The following is a 24,695-nucleotide window of genomic DNA, read 5'->3' as shown; positions in this document are numbered from 1 at the left end:
GGAAACAGCTCCAAGGGTCGGGGCTGAGAGACTGGTGCCGCGAGTCAGACCAGTGCCACGAGTCAGACAGGCACGGGGCATATGTACAGCACCGGGACTCGGAGCGATGCAGAGATCCTGGTCGGGGGGTAGATGGCCCAAACATAGTGGGTTTGTCTCTTGAAGGTGCTGGGCTTTGGGGTAATGGAGGCCTCGAGACTGGAGACTTGGGAGCCATCATTTCTATAAGCCCCCTAGCGGCCTGAGAAGTGTCTGGTGGAGGGTGGCATCACCTCCTCCACCTGCGGCTGTGGGGAGTCCAGGAGTGCTGGGCTTCCTGGGGAGACGGGAGCCCATGGGGGTTGAGCCTAACCAGAGGGTCTGTCGGCCGTAGGCCCATGCACTGCAGCGTGCCCTGCCGAGGCTACGGTTCCTGAATCAGGCCATTGTGGAGGCTTGTCCTTGGCCTGCTTCTTGTGGGCAACTGGCGAGTGGGAGCGGTGCAGAGCGGAACACTTCTGGGCCCTGGGAGACCGCTGACCCCTGGGAGTGCTGCTGGTGGCACCGCTGGAGGGGTGCTCCGCAACGAAGCACTCGGGGCCAGGTCCTGCTGCAGACAGAGGGCTGACTCCATGAGGAGTTGTTTTAAATGAGTGTTCCTCTCCTTTCTAGCGTGAGGTTTGAAGGCCTTGCAGATCTTGCACTTATCTGCCTGATGGGCTTCTCCCAGACACCAGAGACAGGAGTCATGGGGGTTGCCCGTAGGCATAGGCTTGGCAGGAGCTATAGGGTTTGAAGCCCTGGGACTGCATGCCCTGGAGCCCCAAGGGGCACTCATTGAAGGGGAACCCCCCCCCACCAACCACTAAAGACTGCAATTAACAACTAGAAGAGAACAATTAACTAACAATGGGTAACTATATACAAAGATAAACAGAAGAGCCAGGGATTAGTGGACCACTTGCAAGCAAGAAACCACTGTTTGAACAACCATCACAGGTAGTAAGAGGGAACTGAAGGGAGGTTGGGCCAGCAGGGTCGTATATAGAGCGCCATACCGGTGCCACTCCAGGGGGCTCCCCAGCTGGTCTGACGGGTAGCTGCTAGGGGAAAGTTTCCGACAGCCGTGCACGCAGCACATGCGCACACCTAACTGGAATTGATATCAGCAAGCACTCAAAGAAGAACTCATTGATCCCAGTGAAGGAAAATCACTATATAAATGGGGTGCCATGAAACTCTGGGTTCGTTCTTCCAAGACTTCCCTGGAGCATTATGTTGCAACCGACAGAACCCGGCTCCTACTTACCTGTGATCAACCTAGCTGGCCACTAGATTGATCCGGAGTCTGGACTGATAACTATAACATTGACTGGTGGGATAGTGTGTGTGTGGTGTGTGTTTGAATGCGTATGTTAATTGTTGTATCTTCAATAAACGTGGCGTACTGCCTTTTCCCCTGAAAAAGATCTCATGTGCTTCTTATAAGCATAACACCATGGGGCGTGGTTCATAGCGGATGGAAAGATGGGAAAACCTGGGTATGAACGTAGAAGTGACTCTACGGTGCAGAGATACTCACGTTGACTTGATCCTTGCAGATGTCCTTGGCCTCTTCCAATGCAATCAGCACAAAAGCCATTAAAGAGACATCAGGCTCAGCCCCCTTGTACCCTCCCTAAAGGGGAGCAAAGGACAGATTTGGGATAAGAAAGTCCCCCGAGTACCATGAAAAGGAAGAATTAATCCCAGGACCTCAGCATAGGAAAGTATAGCAGAACACATGCTTCCTAGAAAGCTACCCAAGAATGGACTCTCAGTCATGGCCAGACCTATAGCTGGGCCAGGTTCTGATCTCAGTTACTGTTACTCCTTTGTCAGTGTGGAGGAACTCCATCCAAGTCAATAGAGATGCTTCGTATTAAACCAGTGTGAGAGATTTTAACTCACCAGGCCGGTGCTCAGGTCCTGCCACTAGCTCCCAGGCAGCTTCCCGTGCGTTAATGGATCAAGCCCCAGTGACATCAAAAACCAAACTTTGGCCTGTGAAGCACCAAGACAGCTGCGCTCCTCTGAGGCAATGCAAGTCACTAAGCCCAGGACGAAGCGCATGAGAGGTGTGGACAAGGCATTCTCAGTTGAGGGGAGCTGGCTGGGGAACCAATGCCCAGGGGAGATCAGGCCAGGCCAGAGTCTAAGCATCTTTAGTAAATGCTGCAAAACTATCCCCTTCGGAGATGTCTTTCAATCATGAGAACAACAGTCATGGCACTAACCCCACCCCCTTCTATCTAATAAACCCTGATATAGACACCTCCTAAACCCAGACATGGACACTCCCTTCTGCCCTAAACCCTAACACTGAGATCCCTAACACAGAGACCCCTTAAACCCAGACACTGACATCCCTAAACCCCAGGGGTGCTGGAACAATTTTTATAGTGGGGATGCTGAGAGCCATTGAACCAAACTGTAACCCTGTATATAATGGAAACCACTTCAAGCTAGGGGTTGTTGCAGCACCCCAGGCACCCCTAGTTCCAGCACCTCTGCTAAACCTGACACCCCTTCAATCCCTAAACCCTAACACTGAGATCCCTAAACCCCACCCTGAGACCCCTAAAATCTAACACTGATGCCTCCTAAATCCTGACACCAACACCCCCTTCTACACCTTAAACCCTGACACTGAAACCCCCAAGCCTTGACACTGACAACCCCTTCTACCCTAAACGCTAACACTGACACCCCCAAAAGCCTGACACTGACACCCTCTTTTACCTAATAAACCCTAACACTGACATGCTCTAAACCCTGGCACCCCTAATCCCAACCCTGGCACCCCTAACTCCAACAATGACCCCCCCTTTCAGTCCTAAACCCCGAACAACAACAAAACCAAAAATGATCTACCCCCAGCAGAATGTTTACCCCCAACAGGGGAGAAGTGCCAAAGACTCCATGAAGTCCACTAAGGACTAAATAGATACATTCTGGTCCATTGGGCCTGAATCTCCATTCACTGCTGCCCATGTAACTGCACCGGGAGAGAAAGAGGAGATCAGTCTGCGTGAGCACAGACTTTGGGATGTAGCCCAGTAAGACGTCCCTTTGAATTATGAACCAACAAGTTGCTGTGATGATTGAAGTGGGTAGTGACTGGTGTGTAAAAGTCAAAGGAAACACGTACAACCATCTCTCCGCGGATTTCGGGGGCATCTTCTTGGAAGACCCCATCCAGTTTCTGCTTTTCCAGGATCAGGATTTTTCCAGGATTCTATCTCCTGACTGATCGTGCTGGGGGCTCTGCCTGTCTCCAGCACTCAGGACCCTGAGCTACCACCATCATCTGGGAACCCTGACCAGTTCAAGCCTCATGGAGTGGGTGAGATCCATCTCTCTCTCTGTTTTCTTTCCTACCTCAGGTATTAACCTTTAAAATGTAACTGTTATGTTTGTTTAGCCCTCCTGGTGTGGTTATCACTATGATTCAATAAATGACTTTTATGGTTCAGCTGGTTGCTTTTCTCTCTGAATTTTACTCTTTTTAGCTTCCCCCATTTACTCTGCAGCGACGCTTCTTGTACCTAAGCTAAAGATCCCTGTAGTGCCCCAAAATACTGTGGGGTTTGCTCATCAAGTGGGTTACTACCAGTACAATTGTAATGTGAATGTGTGATAGGGATGTGTTAAACTTGGGGAACATTGGTGCGGGGGGGGGGGGGAGCAGCTGAAAGTGCAGCTCAATCCAGCCTATTGAGACCAGGAGCACATAAGGGTACCAGCTTGAAAGTGCTGCTTAACCCAGCCCATTGAGTACAGGAACACATGAGGGGATCAGATGGAGAGTGCTGATTGACCTAGTCCTCTCAGACTTGCTCTGCTAGTGTGTGTGTGCACATGTTCATCTAGTTCTAGGGCTGGAGGAACCTAGGTCCTGCAGGAGAGCTCCATTGGGAGGGGACTTGCAGAAGGAAGGAGTAGAGCTCCATGTGAACACACAAGTGACTTTCACAACACGTTAATTGAATTACAGAAGCCCCTCCCCCAGAAGAGTAACCCTGATAAATGAGCCTACCCCCACAATAACGGGCACATCTGGGAACAGTGTGCAAAAGCCCTTTTCCTTCCTCAGGAAAGTTGGATCCCAGATATGTTGGTTAATGCTGCTGGGAGATTGCTTTAGGTGAAAAACTGCCGTAATAATTGATTTTAGACTCTAAGAAGCATGTTATGATTTTCATTTTATATGTAACCAGTTCTGTTTCCATGATCTTGACTCACTACCTCTTAAATCTTAATCTTTGGTAATGAATTTAAGATTATTCCACTATACATATGTCTCAGTGCTGTGAGGTTATAAAGATCTGATCCTGAGCTGTACCAATCAAGCTGTTTAGATTCTGTTCCCTGGTAATTTCTGTGAGTGTCCTGTGACAGCAATCTGATGCTTCTGGGGGACACTTTCAGAGGGACTTCGTGGCCGCGGTGCAACTACTGTTACCATGCAAGGCAGAGCAAGGGCTGGCAGAGCCCTGTGGAGATTGGTAGGCTGGCTAACAGACCGGTGGTGTTATGCTTGACTAGATATCAGCTCCCTGAGAAAATCTTCCTCTTGCCGGATGAGTAACAAGGTGACTCAGAGCCTGGGCACCCCAAGAAAGCTGCACACATACCCCTGTAACCTGCTTTCTCTCCTCCAGGGGCCTCTTTATCTTAGCCAACCCTCAAATATGTTCAAACCATGTTCAAATATGTTAAGGACTGTTATAAAGAGGACCCCGCTCAACTGTTCTCCATGTGCACTGGACGTAGGAGAAGTAGGAATCAGCTTAGTCTGCAGCAAGGGAGACTTAGGTTAGATATTAGGAAAAACTTTCTCACTATAAAGATAGTTAAGTTCTGGAATAGGCTTCAAAGGGAGGTTGTGGAATCTCATTACTGGAGGTTTTTAAGAACCCATTGGACAAAGAGCTGTCAGGGACGGTCTAAGTATAGTGCTGGATGGGATATTTCTAGGACCCTCCCAGCCCTACATTTCTAGGATTCTCTGAACTGTGGAGTTTAACTGGTGAGCCCCTCCGTGAACTGCCCCATCAGCCTTCACCCAGCTCTAGTCCAATGTGAATTATTAACAAAATGAGCTGGTCCCGATATGGAGACATCACAAGACCAGTGAGCGCAGCAGGACATACCCTGTCAGAGATACCCAATGACAGTCGTTCCCTTGTAGTGCAGTGGGGGAAGCTAGGGAATCCAATGGTTCCTCTCGGCTAAAGTCTTGCAGTTCACAAACAGGGACTTGGCTTAGAAAAGCAGAGATGCCTTCCCTCACACACCATTACAGGCACCGAGCCTAAGGCTGTAAGTAAACAGACGCTGTTCACAGATAGCCTTCTGACCCACAAATAGGCTAGACAGGAGGGAGGATAACTCGCCAGAACACAGTCCATCCCACTTACAACCCAGAATTCATCAGCAACACTGAATTCCCAGAAAAACAAAGATGAGAATATGATTAAGAACCAGACCCCAGGCCACTAACTACAGGGAGTAGATCTAGCTTTGTGGGGACTGCGGAAGAGTGGTTAGAGACCCTAGAGAGGCGCTGAGCTGAGGTCTTCGTCCAGCTCCACGGAGAAAGGGCAAGGGAGGAAGCCCCCACATCATGGTTACAGAGGACATTGAGGAAACCCCAATTCTCTGAAAGACGAAATCAGGCCTCTGAGCAATTGAAACAGATACTTCAATCAGTTTAGTAAGAAATATGTACACAGTATATACAAAATCCGGAGCTGGATTATTTACATATGATCTTGTTTGTGAGATACATGGCCAGCACCTGAAAAAGAAATGTGAAGAGTCATCAGTATTTGTCCAGTGCCCCGTAATACACATAAACAGAGTGGAGATTACTAGGGAATAACAATAGGAGAACATGGACTGGGAATAAGCTGCTGGATACGGTCTAGAAAACAATCACCAAAACAGGAAACACTACAAGATTAGGGGAACCCATATTACTTAATAGAGTCGCTTTTGAATTAGCAGAATGTGTCAATTCAACGTGGTCTCTATTGGTTTCCTTCCAATATTCAACTGTTACAGGAACCTTGTCTCCCCATTGAGAACTATAAGCAATAACATCCCAGACTCCCTCTGCCTTTCGCCCTCCTCTGCTAACTGCTGCCTGGTGAATCCTCGCAAGCCCTGCACCCAAGGGGACAGTAAACTGGAGAACGAGGTGGTGATGGAGACTAGAAACCTGACCATTCAGTGACCTTTTGATATGAGGTGAAGGATCATAGTAGCTAACTTTGGAGGATGAGTTATATCTGCTGAGCCCCTTCTCTGAAGGGCAGAGCATCCTTATCTCCCAATAACATCAGTGGGAGTTTGAGAACACTCAGCAACTCATAGGCTTGGGCAAGACAAATACAAAGGCCTTGGGTGGCTAAAGTTAAGCACTAAAATCTGCAGGTAGATGCCTAAATACCCATTATTTCCACCTGCAGAGGTGCTGATTAGGGCACTTAAATCTCTATCAGCTTTGTGGTGTTTCAAATAGATATTTGAAAAGCAAGGGGACTGATGTTTAAAGGCATATTTGGCCTTTGGTTGTCATTAGACAACTTTATGCCAGGTGAGTGGGTTTTCCAAACCCGGATACCTGAACTCAGACTCCTAACACCCACGGGTAGGTGCATCAATAGGGGTGGGGTTAGTTGTAAAGTCACCCTTTTGCTGCCCTATGTTGCAGTGGAGCAGGGCAAAGTAGCCATAAAGCTGCCCTAAGAGGCAGCTAGGAATTCCCCAGCATGTGCAAATCCCTAACACCCAGAGAACCAGCATAGAGAGTGTACAGCCAGTGTAGCTGGCTGTATGTCACCAACTCCTAGCTTCCCACTCAAGTATATGGGGTGTGAGCTGGGAACAGAAGATGGCACACACAGTGTGCGTTGTCTACAGCTATCTCCAGTGCAGCAATGGCTGTTACAAGACAGCGTAATTTAGAACAGCCCAGAGTCTAGAGCTCAGGTGTATTTGAGGATCTGGGCCAGTACTTGGCTGTTACTATAGTAATGACCCCTGAGCAAGCAGTATAATGTACATGCTTATCAATGAGCTTGTCCAGAGGCTGCATGTCCATCAGAATGACTAGATGTCCTGATGTGTAATAAAAACGCTTTGAGTAATAAAAATCAACCCAGGCTACTTTACAGGGCCTGATCCTTCTCTCACTTACAGCATCTGAGCAGTAGGACAACGGCGAATACTGCCCAGGATTATAGTTGTCTCTGTCTTCTTCCAATTTTGGGTAGCGGGAGCGAGGAGTATAAGGGCCCTACTGTCAATCAAAACTTAACCCCACCTCTTGACCCAATAAGCCCTGCCCACTGGTCATCAGAAGCCTCACCGCATGGGGGTATTACTTCTGGGCGTCAAGGCGGACACATGACCGGAAGCAAGGTGTGTCATGTGACCCCTCTAAGAACTCCTTCCACTATACCAATCAGGATAGATTTTGCCCCGATAGGAAGGCCCCGAGAGAAGATTTAACCAACCATGGGTAGTTCCGGTGTTTGTGTGACCACTCTAAGAACTTCTCCCACTGCCCTCAACCAATCAGGAGGGGCTTCAGCCACTAGAGAGCACCCTGAGAGGAGATTAGACCAATTGGGGGGAATTCTGGGGCTGGGTGACCATCCAGAAGTGGTTCGTGTGACCCCTCTAGGAACTCGTCCCACCACCCTCTACCAGTCGCGATGGGTTTCGGCTGCAGAGGACTGCCCTGAAAGGAGATTTGACCAAAACAGGGCAGGTTCTGGGATGGGGTGACCACCCGGAAGAGGGCTGTGTGACCCTCTAAGAACTCCTCCCAATGCCCTCTTCCAATCAGAGTGCCGCACCATCACCGCACAAGTCCCAGAGCTGGACAGAGGAGGCGATCTCTTACCAAGACGACATGTTTCAGAAATTGTGGAAAGGCTGAGAGGAAACGTGGACTCCTTTACCACCCCCCTGAGAACTTCAGACTTTGTTTTAGCCCCGCGGACCTTTGGACTTGTGTGGAGAAAGTGCTACAGCAGCACCAGTTCAAGAGGATGAGGGAACAGCCAAGGGGATTCCTTTGGCCCAGCCATTGATGGATACGCCAGAACCTGAACCCAAAGCCCAACCATTCATGAGACACACCAATGAGCATGGTGGCCTCTCGTTGTCCACCACCCTGGAGGAGGAAGGCGATCATTGCTTGGGGGAGTTACCGCGGACAAGCTGAATGGAAAAGACATCGCTCAGGTAAATGAATGATTAAGAAGCGACAGTTGATGATGAGGTGTAATGAGGTTAGGAACCTGGGGTTGTGTAAATGTAAAAAACAAGCAGTGAGAACTTACACTTGTTTCTTGTCTGAGACAGCTCGATGATGCCTTTCTAGAGGACCCGGAGGCCCTGGACAACGTTGCATCAAGCAGCAAAGATGAACCGGCCCCGCTTTGTTTTTGCTGAACGCCGCTAAAAATTGTTGAAGAGGACTTCGAGGATGAAGGTTATAAGGAGTTTAAGAGAAGGTTTGGCATGGAACTCGCTGAGCCAGTGCCACATTGTGAGTGTAAAAATTTATGTGGACTATTGTATGCATTGCTATTTATGCTGTTCTTAATAACTGTCTTAGGGAAAAGCTTTTTGAAGATTATGAGGGCTATGTCATAGATGCCCCAGCCCAACGGCACCATGACTGTGTGATTTGGACTTCAACTTTATATGTAAATTTGTCAATTTAAATATGTAAATTTAAAACCCATCTATTGAAAAGGGCTTTGTGACTATCTGCATTTCTGTTAGAAGGTCTCTGGCCCTTAAGTGAGCTAAAAGTTTTAATGGAGCCTCTTGGTTTGTTTTCAAGGAGCTGTATGTCTTTTAAATAAAAAAAAATGGTTTGTGAGAATCTAACTTTTGTGTTTTTGTGTAAAAAAGACCCATTTACAGCAAAAAGCTGAAATGTATGTTGTGGGAGGAGAAAAATCCTAAAAATGTGTTTATAGTGTAACCATTCTGCCCATCAGAGTTGGCAGCAACAAGAGCTGCGTTCAGTTGCTAGGAACTCCATTCCAATCACACAATGCAAAACTGGCTCAAGCCCTCAGCCAGTGGGGCACTGAGGCTCCCCTACTACAAGCTAAAATCACCACTTACTGTGTTAAGTAGTAGGGAGGACTCAGTGCTGGTTCACCATTAGCCCAAAGTGAATTCAGCTCTGCAGTCTGTAATCAGACTCTTCATGGAATCAAAATTAGCACTAACATTTCACAGTGGAGACAGGAAGAAGAGATAGAATTAGTGTCTGGGGCTCACCAGGTACAAATACCTCTCCCCAGCCTTTCTCAATTTGCTGAGTTTTGGAACCCACGTCCCCTGCCTAGCGAGTGCTACTTAGTTGATGGCGAGTCCCTCTGCCATAAAAGGCCAAGTACAGGTCCACTGTCCTTGATTCACATAATCAGGATAACAACACTTTATTCTTCCTGCCTCAGTAACAGAGAAACTGGGGATCCCACAGCAGCCAAAGTGACCATTTGGGCTACTGTGGGCTCATGCTAGGCGGGGTGGGTGTGCCTGTGCAAACGAGATCAACCCCTGACGTTCTTTTCCACAACTCACCACCAAATGTCAGGGTAGATCTCATCCTGACTCTGCTTACAACAGTAAAACAAACAGAGATGGTTCAGACATGTGTTTTGAGTACAATAGAGTTGACTCATCCTGTTGAACTGAATGGTTTTAACCACACCCCCACTGAATAGTGAAGGTAACTGTGACTACTTATCGTTGTTGCCATAGGGATAAATTTGATTGGTGTGCACCCATGGTAAGGGAGGTGGGTGGGTGAGTTTTGATTAAGATGAAATGAAATAAAACCTCAGGAATTTGCAGATGCTATTGGACAGTTTAAATATGACTCAGGAGTTGGTTGGATGCTATGGGTCAATTCAAAGCCATTAAAAGTTTAAATTAATATATTTACAACAAACAACCCCCCCCACACACAAGGGTCTAAAACCAAAACTGAAATGTTTCAAGGGGTCACAAACCTTCAACATGCTTTAGAAGAAGCATTTGCTCTAAAGACAATCAAACATTTAAAAGCTCTGGAGGGCTTATTATGGTTGTGATACAACCATTTTATTTCAACCCCCACCCCAAATAATATGCATGAAAGAAATGTTTTAAAAAAACAAGCCCCAAAGAGATGTATTGATATCTGCAAAAGGTCCCCACTTGGGACTGAGGGGGGGACAGTTACATTAAGGATTGGGGATTTACTGTTTAATACTGTAAGAAGGCCCTGCAGAAAAATGGATTTTAACTAAAAGAAAAAATGTAGCCAAAAGCAGCTCAGTTGTGCAGCCAGCTTAATTCCCCCACCCCAGCTCCCAAAAGGGAATGTTAGGAAGGGGCCTAAAGTCCTTAAGTCTCTAGTATTTCAGAGCTGTAGCCATCAAATCAACCTGCTCGCTACTATTTTGAAGTCCTTTTGAAACAAAGGGTTAGGATGGTATGAAAACCTCAGGTATTTTGGAGACGGTTTTTTTCAACAGAATCTCTTGAATGGCTGCTGGGCTGCAAGAGGAGGTATGCTCCCTGTTTTAAACTCTGAAAATATATATTGTATAATATCACTCGTTGGCCGTGCTGTCTTAGTAAATAATGGTGCCTATGTTTATTGAAGTGTGATCTGTTTAGCATGGAACTAGTAACTTTAAATTGCATTTCATCACCAGGCCAAGGTAAAAACCATTTTAACTGTAGTTTTGCTTAATAACGTCAGGTACTACACAGGTTGTATAGGGATTTGGGACTAATACTAACTAACAGTTTTTGCTTGTTCTTTAATCCAAAGGCCCAAACACACATTGAGGGGGACAGAACAAGCATGTTCCTGCAACACTTTATCCTGTAGTAGAAGGTAACTTTCTGCAATTGGCTATTAAATGCGTGTGGGATTATTGAAAACTATTTTGTTGCAAACTGTATTTTAAACGCTCTCTCTCTCTGTAAAACATAGGTGGGATTTTTTTTTTAAGTATATGGCTGCAAACTGATGGTAATGGTGTGTTTCAAACTAAGAGGGTGTTGGTTTTTTAGTGTGCAAAATGTGTTTTAACCTGGATTTTAAAAGTTGATTTTAAAAACCGTTTGGTTTTTATTTTGCAAAATGAGGTGTATTTAAAAAAAAGTTTGTGGGTTTGTTGTTTTAAAATGGTAGAAACAAACTCAAAACTCCTGTTCGTTATACAGCCTGAAATGGATTATTTTGTTTTAAAGCTATGACTTTTTAAATAAAATATTCATTAGGGTATTTTTCTATTTTTAAGTTTACAAGACAGTTTCATGTGATTTATTATAATAATAATAATAATAATAATATCATCTGCTCCACAAACCTACCCAATACCAGCAGTGTGAGAGACCCTGACGAACTCTCTCAGTACCTGTTTTCCCCCAACTATAAGGTTCCATCCTGCAAGTTTATCGACGATGAAACAGCATGAGTGTCTTGAAAGGACCCAAAAGACCAGTACTCTGTCTCTGGAAATACCAGTGTTTTCATAGCCTGTTTCACCACTGCTTATGCCCGCATAGAACTATACAAACTGCTAGACAGATTTCAAAAGCAGTGCCTGTGCCATGACACTGACTTGGTGATATGTGTGAAAAGGGAGGGTGACTGGAATCCTCCTCTGCGGAATTATTTAGGCAAGACACCGCCAGATCAACACATCACCGAGTTTGTGTCAGCAGGACTGAAAACATACAGATAAAAGCTATCGGGAAGAAAGGCCTGCATGAAAGTCAAAAAGGTATTACCCTGAACGTAGCAAATTGTGAAAAGATCAACTTGGACAGTTTGAAAGATCTAGTTCTGGACTATTGCATGGGCCTGTGAGAAAACACCTCCAAAAAGATAGAGGTTCAGCAGCCCTCTATCATAAGGAACAAAAATCAGTGGCAAATAAAGACAAAAACCCTTAAGAAAAACACAGAAAATTGTTTCCACCAAGAAGGTCCTAGGAGAAGGGTTTAAAACCCTGCCCTATGGCTTTAAAAATGGATCTGAGGTGGAAACACCCCTTTTCTGCAATTCTTGCGGGGCCTAGCAACTATGGGAAAATGTGTTGGATAAGGCCAAACAAACATTGTCTGTTATGCCTGAGAGTATTGGATAACATGGCTATAAAAATCATTGCCAGATACACATGTCTGGGCCTGCCGAAACATGTTTTAAGCAAGGCTAGATATGCCCAAGAATTTAAATTTAGTTTTTACAAAATTCATCACCATCCGGTCGTTTAGCACTAAGTCGTTAGAATACAATTTAAGATAAACCCTTGCTACGATGATGTAAGAAAAACATGCAGTGATAGCTGCAGGCGACAGAGTGGGGGTCTTGTAATTGTCTATTGTGAAACACATTATCTGTGGCATTTTTGTTTAAAAATTTCATAATGCTTTTAGGAAACAACACGCTATTCGGGGGGGGGGGGCGGCGCCTGTATGAGTCAAAAAACTCTCCACGGTTACACTTCACCAGATACAAGGTGAGCCAATGTTCACCGGGTTGGTTATGTGGATGCGTGTTGACCACCAAACCTAAGGGTTTCTGAGACAGCTTGCTGCCAGGGAGCCAATCATAAGGGAATTCTTTTTTGTGTAAGGGGTCATTGATGAGACACGTGAGAGCTGCACGGTGTCCATGTTCACATATAGTCAAGCAGAACATTTCTCCTCTGATTTATCACTATGATGTTGTCAAAAACCCCATACACGATCATATTGACGGTGATGGTTAGAGCCATCCCAAAATGTATTTCTGCTCTCAGGTTCCCGGTTTTAAACAGGGAACAGTGATTGGTGCATTCCTGGTTGGGAGACAGGTCAAAGGCAAACAAGGTGTAACCTCACGGTTGATTAACAGAGAACGATCTTTCACGTGTTTACCAGCTATCTGTACCAGATTCATGTATCCTCTCACGCAGTGTTCTGCCTCGAAGTCTGGTTGCAGAGGCTTGGTTACGGAATATTCCACCTACGCCAGCCTCGTACATCCAGGAAGGGCATATCCCACCTGGGCTTTGTAATAGTTCCTGTAGATGGTGGGGTCGCTGTAATTTTTTAGGATCGCCAAATGTTTTGCTTTTTAGAAACCTCGCTCTCTCCGGGGACACAGGTGCACCTTGATGATCACCTTGCCAAAGCAATACAAGACATGTCTGTTCTGATCTGTCTTTATTTCAATGGTAATGGTATCGATGTGGTGTTTTCTGACAGGAACGTAATGAGGTTTATCGTAGGTGATGGTGACAAACTCGTTGTTCCTTCCTCGGACAGAGAGACAATGTAACAGGGGAACAGAAAAGTCCCCCACAAACTCACGTTCTACAATATCTGTGAACAGACGCAAGAAATTAAAAGCCGTGTGATGTCTGCTGAGAAGGGGAATTTTTGGACTCTGTGCTTCAGGCCCAAACCTAGAATGTTAGCTAGCTCCCCGCTGATAGAAAACATACAAGTAAAATTGGCAGATTTAAAACTAACTTTTCTACCCCCAGGGTCGTAGTTCATGACCACCTCAGGCGGTGTGGGATGACGAACCACAGTATTGTTCATATGATCCAATAATTCAGGTATGGATGAGTAATAACCTCGTTGTAGGATAAACTCCATGCCACACCTGCAAAGGTGATTTCAAAAGGGGTGTCTTCATTGATAGTGTTCCGGCTGTGCGGGTATTGTATTTCCACTAACCCACCTCCCAGGCTCTCCGGAGATCCCAGGGCTTAATTAGCCATATTGTAAAGTTCAAGCTGGTGTTCTGAGGAAAAACTGCAGAGCTGGCATTGCTGGGCAACGTAATGTAGAACCGCTGTCGCTCATTTTCTCTCTCTCTGTCTTTGCAGGAGGAATCTTTTGTTTGTTTGTTTTGTTCACGTCTAAATGTCACAGAGTTGAGAAGCTTCCACCCAGCTGTTAAACTTATCGCCTCCTCAAACCATTTCACCAGTAGCTGCTTTCTTCTCCCTTTTCCTTTATCCGCTAGAACTTTTTCAATCCTGTAAATCCTGTCTTGTTTGGGGTTTACTTTTGTAATTCTTCAGGGCAAAAGATCCAGTAACTGTCTCACCCTCGTAATCTTTTAATCAGTATACAGGTCTCTGGCTCCTGGTTAAGGCTTCATCCACTATAAATAGCTCATCAGTAAACGTCTGTTCATAACCTTTTTCAAAGGCTCCTTTGACTTTAGATAGTCTCACGTGGTCGCCTTTTCTAAAAGGGGCAACAACTGGTTTTATTTTAAAACCATCTCTATAAACTGTTTTCCATATCTTCAGAGAATGTGAAGGATTAACATCAGCAGGTCTGGTACGTATAGTTCTGTGAAAGCTCCGGTTGTCACTCTTTATAAAGTCAGATAACACGTCTTAAAGCCTCTGTTGTGTTTGGAGAACCGGTGCACATCTACCAGATCTGCCTGCCATTGCGCGTCCACATCTGAAACAATGGTCTTGTTTCTTTTAAAATGTATTTGAGCCAGTTTGTGTAAAGTGTAAGCATCTGATCTGAAAGCTAAGCTGTTACCTGTCTTCTATTTAAAAAGTTTTACTGTGCTTTTTGGCCACTCAAAAAGAGGATTCCCCCACCAAAGCTCCCAGCATCCCTGGGGATGTAATATATTTTCATTAACAGAGCTGTCTGTGGAGACAGGACTGTTCCTGGTACCGTCTTTTACTAACGCAAGTATGGAGGGGATACAGTCATAGGGACACATTTAAATAAGTTTAATTAATTGCCTGGTTTAACACAACCTTTGACAGCCACCTGTAAAAATGGACGCCATGACCCCTACAACGAAAGACTCTGAGCTGGTTCATTCTTCTATTTTGTCCTTTTCCGGATTTTCCTCTTGAGATCCGCATCTCAGACAGGAGCAAAAACAGCTGATGCACAACAGGGCTACCGATGTGTAAGTTCTCAAAGGCCTCTTGAAAGGCATCGTCGAGCTGTTGAGAGATTTTCAGACAAAAAACAGTGTAAGCAACCCTCTGCTTGTTCTTAGATTTATGCAATGCCAAGTTGATTCCTAACCCCATTATACCCCCATGATCGACCATCGCTTTAATCATTCATTTACCTGAGCAACGTCTTTCCCGTTCACCTTGTCCACCAGTGACTCCCCCAAGCCATGATCATCTTCCCACTTTGGGGGGGAGTCATCACACTCATCGGGGTTCTTCATGAGGGTTCGGGGTCGGGTCCTGAGGTATCTATCAATGGTCGAGTCAAAGGGCCCTCCTCGGAACTGTAACTGCTATAGCGCTTTATCCATACAAGCCCAAAGGTCCTCGGGGCTAAAACAAAGTCTGAAGTTCTCAGGGGAGTGGTAAAGGAGTCCATGTCTCCTCTCAGCCTTTCCACAACTCATAAAACACGTCTTCTTGGTAAGAGATGGCCTCCTCTGCCCAGCGCTGGGACTTATGAGGTGATGTGCTGCACTCTGATTGGCAGAGGGCATTGGAAGGAGTTCTTAGAGGGGTCACACAACCCTCTTCTGGGAGGTTCACCCCTTCCGAGAACCTACCTTGTTTTGGTCAACTCTCCTCTTGGGGCAGTCCTCTGCAGCTGAAACCCATCGCAACTGGTAAAGGGTGGTGAGAGGAGTTCCTAGAAGGGTCACATGAAGCACTTCCGGATGGGTCACCCCACCCCAGAATTCCCCCCAGTTGGTCAAATCTCCTCTTGGAGTGATCCCCAGTGGCTGAAACCCACCCTGATCGGTAGATGGCAGTGGGAGGAGTTCTTAGAGGGGTCACACAAAGGACAGGTCACCTGCCCCGGAACTCCCCTTGATTGGTCAAGTCTTCCCTCGGGGCATTCCTATTGGGGCGAAACCCACCCTGATCGGTAGATGGCAGTGGGAGGAGTCCTTAGAGGGGTCACATGACACATCTTGCTGCCGGGGTCAAGGGGTGGGATTAACATTTGATTGATGGTAGGGCCCTTATACCACTGGAGCGCCTTGTTCTGTTTGTCTCCGTTCTGCTTCATTCGCCAAGCGCTCGGCCAGGACAGATGTCACTTATGAGCTCAGTTGCCACCAGCTGGACAGTGGGACTTGGGTCTTTCTCTAGGACCCGGAGAGCTGAAATTACAGAGGACATCACGTTAGTGAACAGACTGTCAAATCACAGCTAAGCGTGATCACAGAACCTTGAAGTACCTGAGCAGAATGATCACATGGAAAAATGTGAAACTGGGCTCAGTCCTTCTATTGGGGTGGAAAATAAATGAGAGATGAATAGGCCTCACTTTTCATATAGTCACCTGTGCCTGAAATAGCTGGAGACTTATTACTTCTGAATACCACATGACAGCAGCTCTCCAATACAAACAAAGCTTTAGGGTCCCTCATTGGGTCCCTTCCATGCTCCCAACTGTGGGGAGACCCTGACTCTACCAGAAAGTCATCCACTCCGCTGCAAATGGAAGGAAGTCCATTGTTTCAATAGCTTCCACTTTTCAGTTATTTTCCAGCTCTATTCAGGAGCCACTGCCTGAGCTCAACTCAACGTGGAATTTAACACAGGCCAGGTCCAAGCTGGTTTGCGCATGATACAGGGCACCTACTGGAAGTAAAATTGCTGGTGGGAAATTTGGGGTAGCAGAAAGTGGCTACTTCTCACTTGGGGAGTCCACAGAAAGCCAATAAAGCCCAAAGTGTGGAGAGCACTGGCTGGGGAGGGGGCATTGCCAGGACAACCAGGAGATGCACTGACTCATATCACACCTTCTGCAGCTTCCTCCTTCAGGGGAAATTAAGGCTGACTTTCTACTGGGCAAGAGTGAATTTGTCCTTTGATGTGTGGCTGATGCACTTTGCACCAGTGGTATCGGTTACTGCTGCTTGTCAGCTAAATTCCTTTATAACTCATTAATGAGCAGGACTTCAGCTGTATTTATCACTTACACATCAGCAGATGTTCCAGGTCCAGCCATTTCATACGCTGAGTGTCTGTGTGTTCCAGGATGATGCCTAAATACACAATGTCAAATAAATAACAACAATAACAATAAAACCTTCCCTTGTTGAGTGCAAAGTGATATTAGCAGCCCCTAGACAGGTCTTTGGGGTCTCCTACTGTGGGCCTAAGGGTGAGCTGTGGGCAAGAGGATGCTAGAGCAGTTTAGAGTCCACACTGAAGAGAATGAGAGAGACATTTTTTAAAAAGAATGTTTACATAAAACCCATTTGCTTGAAACAGTCTGTGCTCCTCTTGCCACTGCAGTCAGTTATTGGAGACATACTAAGATAGTGTTTGGTCTAGTGGTCTGAGCAAAGGACTGGGGCCAGGAATAAGCGAGTTCTAAGCAGGGATCTCACAAGGTGACTGATAGGTGAGCCCCAATGCCTGCCTGTCTCACATGGGTGTGCTAGGGAGAAGAGGCCACAGGGCCAAACAGGAGGAACCTAATGCTTCCTTGACAAGGTGCTGTGGCCAGGAAGGTGAAACAGCAGGCGCTATGGGGAGGTGGGCTGCTTGCCTCCCAGTGATGAAGTCGCAGTGAGGAGCACTGAACAGCACTGGGTAGGTCTGCACTTTGAGCTAGAGGTATCACACCCAGTTCAATGGGACAGGCCCACACTAGCTCTGACAGCGCTAGCATTAGAATGTAGCTAAGGCAGCACAAGCCATGGGAGGAGCAGCCACTGTGAGAATAGACTTTGGGGTTTGGATGGGATCATACTTGGGGTGGTTAAACCTCCTGCTGCTCCTGCCGTCGCAGCTACTCTCTATTTTTAGCACAAAGGGCTAGTGCGGGTGTGTCTCATCAAGATGGGAATTATACCCCCAGCTCAAAGTGTAACCATGCCCTACGTGACAGTGTCCCAGGCACTACTACGAAATGACTGCACCGTGCTTCCCCTGCAACAATCCCGAAGCACTTTATAGCAACTAATGAATTCCTCCGACCACCATCCTGGAGAGGTAGGGACATTAACATCTCCATCTATGGGTGGGAAGCTGAGGCACAGAGAGATTAATGGCAGCTCAGTGCTGCACAGTGGGATTTTTTCTGTCTCCCTCAATGGGAATATCAAAAGGGACACTGGGCATCATCTCTCACCAGCTAAGTTGGCGGCAACTGCCCGGATCCCTTCCCAGCTGCTACTGAAGTACGCGATGGTTGTGCTATACAAGTTCTCCAGCAGTTCTGCATTTTCTTTGGCCTAGAGGAAATCAGGGACACATGAGCTCTCTCTGGCTAGAAGTGCCCTTTGACTGCCAGCACATGCTTTTATGAACCACAGGTAAATAAGAGAAAGAACAGGTGGCTGGGTAGAAGTGGAAAAAATGGGAATCTGGGGCAGATTTACATTTCCCATCACCCTCCAGTCAATAATCTCCTACAGTTCAACAGCTCACTCACAAGGTGTCTGCAAATGTCCATCTGGAGCTCTTCAGGCTTCAGCTCGGCTCTGCCACCAAGGTGCTTATTGATCGCATGTTGGAGTCTCTTCAGTCCCAAAAACGGGAAACAGAGGTGAAATGTAGCTCTGCATTCCTGAAAAAGAGTGTCACACCATTGACTTGTTCCCTACCGAGTGCTATGTTCAGTCAAAGAGAATTCATCTGCGTGACTGCTCATCTATTCCAGGACAAAAAGGGATTCATCTGGATGTGACTGGCAGAAACATGCAGGAATGACTAATAGAGGGGAGAGCTTCCACTGAAACCTGGAGGTAGCATCAATGTCTTTTGGGAGCAGATATACCGATGAAAGCTGCTTCACCAGGCACAGCTGTGGTCTCTCCTCTGTTCTGGGGAGGCAGGGGCCTGGGGTGCAGAGACAGACAGGAACAGAGACCTGTCGGGGTCAGACCCATGACCTATCCTGGATTCTGGTGAGGCAGCCATGGACCAACCTGGCTGGAACTGACTCAGCAGGAGGGCAATGAACTGAGGGGAGAATTTGGGCCTCCACAACAAGCAGGAATAGCAGTGCTCCCCCGACATTGGGAGGAAGATTCCTTTGGCTTAGTAAATAAGTCACTGTTGGTCTTACCATTGAAACCTCGGGGCTTGGGTCTTGCAGGTGCAGCAGAAGTGTGACCCAGCTCTTTCGAACCTGCTCGGCGAAATAGGCCTTCCGTTTTTTCTTTGTCAACTGAGCCAGGATGCCAAATAGGACAAAGGCCACTGAGCGAAGAGCATCATCCTCCTACAGCCAAGAAAGCCCCACAACTTGGTAAGTAAGGGACAATCCCATCACGCACCTCACACAGCCGTCTCTTCTACGCTAAAGTAGAGTGATTGCAACTACAGCTAGTCAGATAAACTTTAATTAACCAATTTTTTATTCGAATTTTCTGATTCATGAAAATATTTTAGAGACAGTTCAATTTTGATGAAATTCCTCCAGAAGCTAGGCAGGGTCCTTAGAAACCTGCCTGGTGTCTTGCCAGTACACCCATCCAGCTCCTTGGCAGCCAATCTAGCAGGCTGACTGGGATCATAGGCTTCCAGGCTCCTAGCTTTGAGGGGAAGGATAGCTCAGTGGTTTGAGCATTGGCCTGCTAAACCCAGGGTTGTGAGTTCAGTCCCTGGGGGGCCATTTTGGGAACTGGGATAAAAAGCTGAGGATTGGTCCTGCTTTGAGCAGAGGGTTAGACTAGATGACCTCCTGAGGGTTGGACTAGATGACCTCCCTTCCAATTCTATGACCCTGGGGGTCCTAGCTCTCAAATTTGCAACTCCCTGGCACCTCTAGCTCCCAGAGTTTCCTGGGTTCCCAGCACCAGGATAGTCTGAGAGCAGACTGCCCCGGGCCAAGGCTTCCAACAGAGCTAGGTTGAGAATAGTAATTCTGTTTCACAAGGAGTTCTGAAGTTTGGGGGAGGGGTTCCCACAAATAGGAACAAAACCAAAATTTGAAATCTCAAAAATTCTCTGCAAAACAGAATTATCATTCCAACCCTCTCACATAAAAACGGTATAGAGCAGGCCCAACACTTTCTATTGCACTCTGTAACCCCCTTTTCATGGTTATCTAGCTACCTAATCTAGTATTCAGACTTTCTTTGAGGTTCTCAGTGGCAATCAAGAACAGAAGGGTGAGACTGTGGGAGCAGGGATGTCATCCCCGTCCTCCTAATGTTCTCCTCCTCCGTAAAATACCTCCCTTCCCTGGGGCCTAAAATCTCTGCACTCTGACATGAGCAATGCCCAGGGAGTCCACATCACACATCGTAAATCGAGTCTAATCAAGATTGGTTGAACTGGGGTTGGAGAGTTCTGTTCACATACATCGTCAAAGTAGGTCCGGATCTGTTGGGTGAGGTCTTTGAAGGAAGAACCAATGTCCTTCTCTTTCAGCTCCTTCAGGACTTTGGCCAGTGCTTTCATGCTCTCACCAATCACTTCAGAACTGAAAATATCATGTAAGGCCCCGATCAGTATGTCCAGAAGAAACTTCTTGTATTTTTTCACCTGTACAAACATACGACATTAAAGAAAACTTATCACTGATCACACTTCTAAGAACTTTTCTTTAGCAGTTATGAAGCTGTGGGAATTTCATCAACCCTCTCTCCCTCCTGAGATCTATAGCTATATTTCAGACCAGGTGCTAGCTACAAGGAGCCAAACTCGGTAACATAATACACGTGCATAATCCTATTATTAGATTTCTAGTTACTTAGATTCCAAGGCCAAAAGGGTTCATTGTGATTATCCGGTCTGACCTCCTGCATAACATAGAACTTCTCCGAAATAGTCTCTGAACTAGAGTACATCTTCTAGAAAAACATCCAATCTTGATTTTAAAATTGCTAGTGACCGAAAATCCACCACAACAACTTTTGGTAAATTGTTCCAATGATTAATTAAAATTACTATTAAAAATGTACGCCTTATTACCAGTCTGAATTAATCTAGCTTCCTTTTTCTCCATTGAATATTGTTATACCATTGTTTGCTAATGTGAAGAACCCATTATCAAAATTTGTTCCCCATGTGAGTAGTTATAGACTGTCCTCAAGTCACTCCTTAACCTTCTCTTTGTAAAGCTAAATAGATTGAGCTCCTTGAGTCTATCACTAAAGGTATATTTTCCAATCCTTTGATAGTTCTTGTGACTCTTCTCTGAATCCTCTCTAATTTATCAGCATCCTTCTTGAATTGTGGACATCTGATCTGGACACAGCATTCCAGCAGCACTCACATGAGTGCCATATTCAGAGGGAAAATAACTTCTTTACTCTTCTTCAAGATTCCTCTATTTATGCCTCCAAGGATCATTTCAATCCTTTTGGCCACAACTTCGCATTGGGAGCTTATGTTCAACTGATTATCTGCCATGGCTCAAGTTTTTTCTCAGCATCATTGTTTCCTGGGATAGAGTCTCCCGTCCTGTAAGTATGGCCTGCATTTTTTGTTCCTAGATGTATACATTTACATATGGTTACATTAAACTGCACATTGTTTGCTTATGCCCAGTTTACCAAAGGATCCAGCTTGCTCTGTATTGACTGCAAAAAGGTGACTAGGGTATGGGAGAGAGCAGAATTTGGCCTAGTGCATTGCGTGCAGCCTCTGTAAACTCTGAGCAATTATTTCCCTTGGATTCTCTACTTATGTTGCATCCTATTCAGTATTCTCTCATACCTTCACAGGCGCCCCATCGACTATATTTCCCAGGCCTCTTACAGCCATCTGACGGACAATGCTGTTCTTATCCTGTGACCTTTCTTCCAAGATGCGCAAGACACTCTTAAGCAACTTCTTCTCTCTGAGCATGGGATCAGTCATTAGCTGAAATAAAATCAACATGTCCATTAGCACCAATATGATCCTTAAGATTGGGAATAGAATTTGAGCCGGCATAGAATACACTAAAAACAACAAGGAGTCCTCCTATAGCCACAGTCTTGTGGATACAGACTAATATGGCTACCCCTCTGATACGTGGCACATAACACACTAACTATCATTCCACACAAATGAGAAATGTCTTAAAAACATGGAGCTTTCCTTTTGGGCACTATAATAGGGATCCACTCACCTCTTGAGAGCCCCTTAGTGGCCAGGTCTGGTACCACAGTCCTTTTCTCACCCCTGGTGCACCCTGCCAGCTGACCTCAGTGAGTCTTCTGTGGCTCAGGCCTCTGGCTAAGTCCCAAAGTCCAAATGAACCCCTTCTGGGCTAGTCAAGAACAGTCCCATTGCCCTCACTAGGGTCTCCAGCCCCAACTCTGGGTCCTTGAAATTCTGCTCTTTGTTCAAGCTCTCCGTAAGCATTGTCCCCTTCCTGGGGCTTATGCCACTGTAAGTGGTAGGGGATCCAAGGCCTGCCCATAACTCTGAGTTCCAAACCATGGACCCTGTAAACAGTAGTTAGGCACCGCTTGATTTCAGTTCATTGTTGCTTTTTCCTACCAGCCACTTTTAGCTTCACCCTCACCTCAAGGTTCAAGTTCTTAAGGACTCTCTTCCTGCAAACCCAACTTAAGCAAATGCTGCCAGAATCAAACTCTGGCAATCCCTGGAATTTCTGTGGCCAGAGAGCAGCATCGTTTCTTGACCCTCCAGTTCCTGGCAGGAACTGACCTGCTAAGGCCCTGCAGCTCCTTTTAGCTGAGCCTGATGGGCTCCAATTGGCTGCTCTCATGAGGCCTCTCTAGACAGACCCAGATTTGTGGCTCTTTTCCTGGGGCAGGGGGCAGCAGGACCATGGGGCCTCTTGTAAGGAGCCTCAAAGCCCAGGAACAGCCCATCCCAGACACAGATCGATTGTTTTCCTTAGAACCAGATGAGCCCCTAAGATAGTTACTTAGCATAAGTGGAAATATGATGCAGATGTTAGAAGAGGGCTGTAGAAAGGGAGGATGGTCCAGCAGTTAACACACTTGTCTAGGACTTAGGAGACCTAGGTTCAAATTCCTGCTCCCTCAAAGACTTCCTGGGTGACCTTGGCAAATCACTTAGCCCTTCTGTGCATCAGCTCCCTGCCTGTAAAATAGGAATAATAGTGCTTCCCTACCTCCCAGGAGTGTTGTGGGGATACATACATACATACATGAGTTTTGAGGTACTCAGATACAATAGTCATGAGAACCTAAGACAGATGTGAATGTATTTGTATGTTGCTTGTTTTATAGTATTAGGACACTAGGTTCATTCCGAAGATCTGCTGAGTGAAACCAAAACCAGGAGCTGTTGGTTAGTATCAGCACTGGGACTTGGCAGAAGAGGTCCAGTACTTCAAACTCTGTCTGTATCTCTCTCAGCCAGCACCTGTGGTTGTGTAGCTAGTATAGGCAATGACAGCAATACAAATATCAGCGAGAGAATGACTCTGAAAGGTAGAATGAAGTTCCTTGTCAGGTTTCCATATAAAGGGGGAACCAGTCTACTATCTAAAATGACAGTTACTCCTATGAACTGAACTGTACAACTCCTTAAAAGAAAGGCAAACAGACAGTGGTCTAATGGTGAAACTGCTCTTCGGAGCCCTGTGTCTTACCTGGGCAAGGAAAGCTGTGCCGGTGACTCGGAAGTTTTCCATTGGGAATTCACCCAGGGAGGAGGCTCTGGATGATCTCAAGGTTATTAGTCCAAATCTTAGCAGACCACTGGAAGGCAAAACCGCTTATGGGGTCGATTGCACACTTCAAAAACTCAGCTGCTCTGAGCAGACAGCTCTGATATCTATGGGTGGGAGCTGTGTGTTTCCACCCAGGGCACCCCCCACAAAGCTATAAACTGGAGGTTCCCTCTCAGCCACTCTATTTGCTACTGATTCCCAAGGATAAAATCATGCCTCTTAGATCTCTTACCTCACCAGCAGACACACTCCTCATGGTGAGTCTGGGGTTTCAAGCAGAATCCATGTTTTCTGCGTCCTGAGCACTCTCACCAGTCTCTCATTCCCAGCTTTGGAAAGCACAGATTCTAACGCTTGGACAGAAAACCTGAAAAAAGAGAGGCACAGAACTGCAGCAATCGGTAGGAAGGTGCAGCCTGAACAGAGTCAGGAAGCCCAGGTTACTTGTCAGGTCTGCTGTTCATCGACAGTTCATCCACTGGCAATATCCTGGACACCAGTGTCCCTGGAAGGACTTGATGCCAGGAGGTATGTTTCTGTCTCATACATCTCATATAACTAGTTTTGCTAGGGACAAAATTTTGCAGTCATTTTTCACTTTCTGCAAGGAGTATGGATACTAGCAGAGTACAAGGATATAAAAAAGATACATGATCAGGACCCAAAAACTGGGGGGCATAGAATGTGGTGATCACTAGTGGATATTTTGGGGTTGTATCTCCAGATATGATGTGACAGAGTGCTGAGGGTATGCACTTGAGTCAGCACTCTGGTCACTATTAGTACTAATTCAGTTCCTTACAGAAAGCCTAATTGGACAGAGGTGTAGCTGATTACGAGGTCAGATTGGGGCTAGTGAGTCATGGAACCAATCATTCCATTAACAGGGAAACTGTATAAAAGGACATGGGCAGGAGCCCTTTGAGGGGAACAGACAGAGAAAGAAACTTGGGTGACCAGATATCCCGATATTTGGGGCTTTTTCTTATACAGGTGCCTATTACCACCCACCCCCTGTCCTGATTTTTCACACTTGCTGTCTGGTCACCCAA

The 24,695-nt window shown here is 46.2% G+C and overlaps 2 protein-coding genes and 2 long non-coding RNA genes across 5 annotated transcripts in view; all 4 read right to left on the bottom strand.

Moving 5' to 3' along the window:
• Positions 1–24,695, bottom strand: part of LOC120379924 (maestro heat-like repeat-containing protein family member 2A) — a 270,114-nt gene that overhangs the window by 80,067 nt on the left and 165,352 nt on the right. The gene's annotated exons all lie outside the window — the stretch shown is intronic.
• On the bottom strand, positions 14,805–15,442 carry LOC120380279. The gene is made up of 2 exons (XR_005587689.1): positions 15,173–15,442; positions 14,805–15,041 (listed from the first exon to the last, which is right to left on the bottom strand). It is a non-coding gene; the product is annotated as an uncharacterized LOC120380279 (long non-coding RNA).
• On the bottom strand, positions 21,703–23,634 carry LOC120380280. Its single transcript, XR_005587690.1, has 2 exons — positions 23,563–23,634; positions 21,703–21,851 (listed from the first exon to the last, which is right to left on the bottom strand). It is a non-coding gene; the product is annotated as an uncharacterized LOC120380280 (long non-coding RNA).
• Positions 23,906–24,695, bottom strand: part of LOC120380267 (maestro heat-like repeat-containing protein family member 2B) — a 132,100-nt gene continuing 131,310 nt past the window's right edge. For both annotated transcript variants that reach the window (XM_039497818.1, XM_039497819.1), the window contains one exon: positions 23,906–24,010. The gene's annotated coding sequence lies outside the window, so the exon portion shown is untranslated. The remainder of the gene's footprint in view (positions 24,011–24,695) is intronic.

This window comes from Mauremys reevesii, linkage group 13, assembly GCF_016161935.1.
Source record: "Mauremys reevesii isolate NIE-2019 linkage group 13, ASM1616193v1, whole genome shotgun sequence".
NCBI classification, from domain to species: domain Eukaryota; kingdom Metazoa; phylum Chordata; order Testudines; family Geoemydidae; genus Mauremys; species Mauremys reevesii.
The sequence above is the reverse complement of the archived record's forward strand: the minus strand, read 5'-3'. Positions and strand labels throughout refer to the sequence as shown.